General features: G+C 35.6%; 1 protein-coding gene across 1 annotated transcript in view; it reads left to right on the top strand.

Moving 5' to 3' along the window:
* Nucleotides 1-3,138: 3,138 nt before the first annotated feature.
* Nucleotides 3,139-6,392, top strand: part of LOC117102180 (vacuolar protein sorting-associated protein 8 homolog) — a gene marked incomplete in the record, with an annotated part of 68,474 nt that continues 65,220 nt past the window's right edge. The window contains 1 exon segment of the mRNA XM_033242397.1: nt 3,139-3,286.

Raw genomic sequence — 6,392 nt, 5'->3', positions numbered from 1 at the left:
AAAACATATATATAACGTGCTGCCAAGCGAAACAAAGCGTGATCAAAGTTACCACGACGATTTCACCCATGTGTGAAGTGGTCGGGGCAATGCATGTTCATGCGGGAAGACCGCTGGAACTATGCGTGTTGTGTGTGACAATGCAGTACGTTAAACGTGAACAATGCGCAAACAATACATAACCTATGCGTAAACAAGTTGTGCCATTACGTGCCAATGCGGCCCATTTTTGGCTGCGCATTGCGTAGACAGTTCGTAATGGATGCGTGTACAGTGTGCAAACAGGCCGCAAACACAGCTTCACCCTCCACCGAAATGGCACGCCTTGCCACGATGCTTTGCAGGCAATGCGGGGACAAATGTTGTGCAATTGTCAAGGTGGAATTACAGTAAATAGGGCTAGGCTTATTATGTGTGTATACATACAGAAAAAAAATTAGTTGTATATGTAATCTTTTTTCAATGAATCGATGATCTGATAGGCATGAAGAAGCACTTTACTTTTGAAAATGTTAGATGCTTTAAAACAAAATGAAAAACAAGACAATTTGTAAAAACCACAGTAAACTCTAAATACTTGAATGTTATGCTGTTCATTTTTTGGTAGATTAATGCCTAGATAAAGTAGAATTCATCAAAACTTAAAAACACACAAAAATATAAGCTACACATTCCCATGTTTCCACGATAAAAAGTTAGACGCAGAAGATTACAATTCAGAGTCATTCAAATATTATTGATCTACAGAAAAGCAGCCTGGCCTATCTTTGTACAAATTCTTTCACCACTTCATGAACAGGTAGTAGGATCGTTTCCTTATAATGCACATGCATGAGTGCAAGACCACTAAGCCTCTCCTCTCCCATTGTTGATCTGAGAGCTGTTTTAACTCTTCTTAAGGCCGAAAATGGTCTCTCAGCTTCACAGCTGCCAATTGTGTACGAACAGCCAATCAACAGTACTGTATTTCTCTTATGTTTGGGAAGAAATGAAATCTGCATCCTTCAAGGATGCAGAGAAAGTTAAGAATGATTGTGATAGCGGCAACTCCAAGGAAGCCTGGAATGGATTGAAGAAAGTAATTGGAAACCCAAAGAGGAATAACCCAATGGTAGCTCCATCAAGATCCTGACTAATATTTTTAACAGATTTGACAGTGACGACCAAATTGATGATGTTGACATTAATCTTAGCTTAGAGTCAAATATAACTAAATTTGAGGTTCAGTACCTGAATTTGATTTGCTTTCAGTTGAGAAAGTACTTAAATGTGTCAAAACACATTATGAATGCTTAATATAAATAATTTATTCTAAAGGATCTATAGTACAAGGATATGTTGTAAAAGTAAGAGCACACCTGGAATGATGCTGCAGACACTAGAGTTTCATATTGTCTGCCAGGGAGGTCACATCAGTTCCCCGAGACACAAGGATACCTATGTCAGTTTGGTTCTCCACAAACCTTGGTCTGGTTCTTCACTCTGTGTAGTTTCCATTTCCACTACATACAATAATGTAGAACTTGTACTTTGGGCACCATAATTTCTAGATCTACCAAATGCACATTCACTTTCACTTGCAGACATAGAAGAACTTTCCCTATTTGGTCACCACTGTCACTTTCTTGCGCACTTCACCACTAGTGCTTGGTGTTAACAGACTTGGCACTGTTAGTAAGTGCACTGCCTTCATCTATACTTTCTTGTGGCTGATCACCAGGAGTTTGATTACATCTAAATCAATCAGGAAAAGTACAGATCGTGAATAACTAACACTTCCATAGTATTCGATAAAATGCTATATTCATGCTAGTTACTAATTATACTGCTGCAGGTTTTAGAGAAATGTTTACAGATCTATATATATTTGTAGTAATAGAGATTTCTATGCTTATTGTTTAACAGTAGACCTAGTAAAAATACAAGAGTTGTTTGAAAACAGTGATCACAAAAGCAGTAAAGGTGCATTCTATTCAGCAAGTTGAAAGTTCATACAGATCTATACATCAGAACAAATCAACTTCTCCATACTTCTAAATGATATGGCCAAGATCTGACAATTTACACAAGGGTTTCCCATCCAAGACAGGCTCTGTTGGACATTAATACTTAGCCACTATTGAGAATAATATTGTTTACACTATGGCTGAAGATGAAATATGTTGACAAAATATTACATCTGATGCAAAGTATATGCAAAAAAACTGTAAGCATGCATTTTTAATTTCATACATTGAATACATCTTATCAAAATTCATGCATTGAAACATGTACTGAACCAATTAGATGTTCCTCTTCAACAAAACAAACAAACAAATGACAAATGTCTTGATGGTATGTATGTTCTATTTATTTCATCAAATTACTTACATTATCAAATGTAATAAGAAACAACATCATGTACAAGTCAACAAATGTAACATCTGTGTGGTACTTGTAACTACAAACGAAACTTTATAAATACTTAACAAGTGATTAAAGTTTTTTTAGCAACAGTAACTTCAGAATACAAAATACATCTGAAAAAGCTACTAATATCTGATTGTTTCATTTCCCACAAGTGTGGGAAATATGGGGGAGTTTTTATGGGATATTTTGCGAGGACTTGTAGCAAAACCAGAGTGAAATTGGTCAAAGTCCTGTGTCAAAATTTCCCGCACAATTTTAGATACTGTAGACTAAATGCTAAGCCCTGTGCTAAGCCTACCTTTGGCACATCCACAACAGAAACTGCGAACAGACGGAAATCTTTTCACTTTCAGGAACCAGTACAAATATTGTGCCCCCTCTGGCATGATTGGGTGGCCTCTTTCCTGTCGTCTTCTTAGAGCACAGTGCAATTTCGTGTAAATGGTAGTCCATAATCATTTTCTGTTGATAGTAAGCTCCCCGGGGGCGGATAGACGCTCTTCTCATGTTTAAAAAAAAATATATATATATATATATTGATACCGAATAAAAATAATAATAAGGGTCAGTTTTGCATGATGATTTGTATTTTTAGATTTCAAAAAACAATTATAGCTCACAGGTCCTGAAAAGGTAGGTCTAGAATTGTTTTGGCTTGGCAGCTGTCGACCCCTTCTCCAGATCTGCCAATGCACATATTATTATATATTTATTTTCATATACTAAAAGTTACACAAGACTACATGATGTGCCCATTATCAGCAATTGTATTCATCCTTTTTCATTTGCACGTTAACAATATGAATTTTTGCAAATTTTTTAACAGGAGGGTGATGGGAATGAGAACTTGTGAGTCAAGATGTCTTTTTTCTGGCAGGTAAGCTTGAGAGGCATTTGCAAATGTTGTACAAATTGTAGGTGTGAATATTGATTTTTCATTTTTTAAAATTTAACCATGCAAATAATGTGATGTAGATGTTTATGTAATTTATTATATTGATCATAATGAATATTAATTTTGTTTTAAATAATGATTTTTGTTATGATGCTCATTATGATACCATAAATTCTTGCGACTACGACTATGCAGTGGCGGCGCCAGCGGGGTGGCAGGGGGGCTTAAGCTCCCCGCCGGACAGAGCTCGTCGGACAGTCAAATCAAATCAAATCAAATCAACATTTATTTCTTTCACAATATAACAATAAAAAATATATAATTTTTAACAAATATCTAAGGTATTATATGTATATACACTATTATTATTGACTACAGTCAAACCATAAAACATATAAAAATATTATAAGCCCACACCAAGCATGTCTGTCACAGTCTGAGAGTGCCATTTTCGGCCATGTAGAGGTTGATATTCTTTAAAAAAAATCTCATTTGGGAGGGGGAAACACCTCTGAACCCCTTCTCCCAGCTCGAGCCTACAAGCTCAAGTCGCCCTGTCGGACAACTTAGCCCCCCACGAAAATATATCCTAGAGCCGCCACTGCGACAATGGCAAATTTTGCTCTAAAAAACAGAGTTGTCTATACGCCCAAAATAGGAAAATCATCTAGATTTATTCTTGAACTCAATGTGTGGAACACAAATATTTTTGGTGGAATTTGAGGCTGAGAAATCTTAAGATATTCACTCTACAGTGTGTACTCCTAGGCAGCTAACTAGATCCTTAGTCATATATTTACTAGAGTGAAAGCATGTTAACAACATTTGTAGATATATACAACAGACCCAGTGTTCTCCTCAGGGCAATAAGCTTTAACGGCCCTGTTACAGCTTCATTCAGAAAACAAGATTCCGTTACAGCTGAAATTTACCGATACACCTTGTAGTATGGTAGTATGACTGCATGGTAAATGTTCAGTTGATCAATTGTTTATACACAAGCTGTACATATACAAATTCAAAATACAAGGGAAATGCACTTTATCTTTCCGTGAATTTGACATTAACAGAGGATAAACTGTAAGCAAGTAGCCAAAGAAATCGGAAATCAGAAGAAAGCCACCCCTGTCGAAAGCCACCCCTGTCGAAAGCCACCCCTGTCAAAAGCCACCTAACAATGGATTATACCATTGTAAGGTGGGTGAATGGGGTGTTTGTCTTGATGTTGGTCTACAATAGGTTTTGGCTGTAGTACTAGGAGCTTTTTGTGACAGATCTCTTTTATTCTTTTGTGTATTATGAATTACAAACTGAGTGTAGCCTACCTGGGCATAAACATGATTTAGTACTCCAAATGCAAAACTGGATTACCTTAAAAAAAGTATTCCGGCTAGGGAGGCCCTATACATTTTTATTAGTTTATCACCCTATTTAGGGTGGAAAAGTGATGAGGGGGGGAATTCTGACTTTTTTAAAATTTTATTTTTCTTAACCCAGACATCACCCTTGGCTTGTTTGATGGTGCATTGACATTCGAGTAAAACATGATTGAGATAGTATAGACAATTATACTAACTATTTAATTTTAAGAAATGAAAAAAATATTTAAAAAAAATTAAAATTAAAAAATATATATATATATTTTTTTTTGAGTACCATAGAATACATGCGTGTGAGGGTAATAAACTAAGGAATTTTTATTGGGACTAATAATTAATTTTATGACCTTAAAGCAGGATTAATACAACTGCGGCACCGTGGAATATTATGCGCTGAACGAGGTGTCGCCACACGTTTTCCCATTACACCTTAAAAAAATCCTGGGGAGGACACTGAGACCTAAAAATGTTTGGAGGAAACACTCATTATTTTATTGATTGAATAAAATACATAATTATTTATGTTTACTAATTAATTAATTCTATATATTAACTTCCGTAATTACAAATAAGTTCCTGCTTTTCTTGCATGCACCTGGCAACTATTTGTCCTTAAAAGTTTTATTTTTTATAATTGTTAAAAAGAAATTCTACCTAGACTATTAGAATGCTAAGCATGTGGGAAATCATGTGAATTGTTAGTTGTGAAAGTAAAAATAGAAGGCCTTTTTTATGCCTGACATATCGTTGAAAAGAAGGTGGTTATTTACGATGGCCCATAAGTTCACGGCAATAATAATTTTCTCACAGCAATATCAATTTGGTTCACGGAAATATAAATTTTTAAAACGACAATATCAATTTGCTCACAGCAATATCAATTTGGTTCATGGCAATATAAATTTCTAAAAACCATTCAGGGCAATATCAAATTGATATTGCTGTGAACCAAATTGATATTGCCTCTAACGATATTCATATTGCCATGACCGGAGTTTAAAAGTTAATATTGCCGTGAACCAAACTGATATTGTCATGAACAAATTGACATTGCCGTGAACTTATGGGCCACTGTAGTTCTATCATCACCTTAATTTATGGTATATGAGGAGGATGTAACCAAACTCTACAGTAGGTCTTTTTTGCTAATATCATTCAAAGAAATTTCTGAATCATATCATATTTATGTGTTTTTCTAATTTTTTAACAAAATATGATTAGTTTCAGAATTAGTTTTTATGTAGTGATATACGAGTTGTATGGAAATTGTATGATATACGATAATTATTATTGCCATCTAGGGACTAACTTCTCAACGTATTGGTCGTGGCCCAAATTTGAATCGCCAAAACATTTCTGAGGGTCGCGATATTGCATTTGACTAATTACGAAACAAAAGCTAGAAATTATTGTCAACCCAAATCCAAGGATCAACTCTCATGGTTGCATTGTTGCCAATCTCTCCAAGGAAGATAATTAAAATCTGGCAAGAGTAGAGCAAGAGAGAGCAGCTTAGCTCAGTCTGCTAATCTGGTGGTATCCACTGTGTGTGCGCTGCCCAATCACCACCAGAAGGACCCCACTTAGACCAGGCTATAATTGAGATAGGTGCCACTTGGAGAGGTAGAAATTCTCATATGGTTTTTCTAGACCAGTTTTTTTATGGGGAATCAGAATATGTGAGGTAAAAGGGGTGTAACCTGAGAACT

The sequence above is a fragment of the Anneissia japonica genome, unplaced genomic scaffold (assembly GCF_011630105.1).
Source record: "Anneissia japonica isolate Jap-2015-1 unplaced genomic scaffold, ASM1163010v1 scaffold287785_len535756_cov143, whole genome shotgun sequence".
Lineage (NCBI taxonomy): Eukaryota > Metazoa > Echinodermata > Crinoidea > Comatulida > Comatulidae > Anneissia > Anneissia japonica.
The sequence above is the reverse complement of the archived record's forward strand: the minus strand, read 5'-3'. Positions and strand labels throughout refer to the sequence as shown.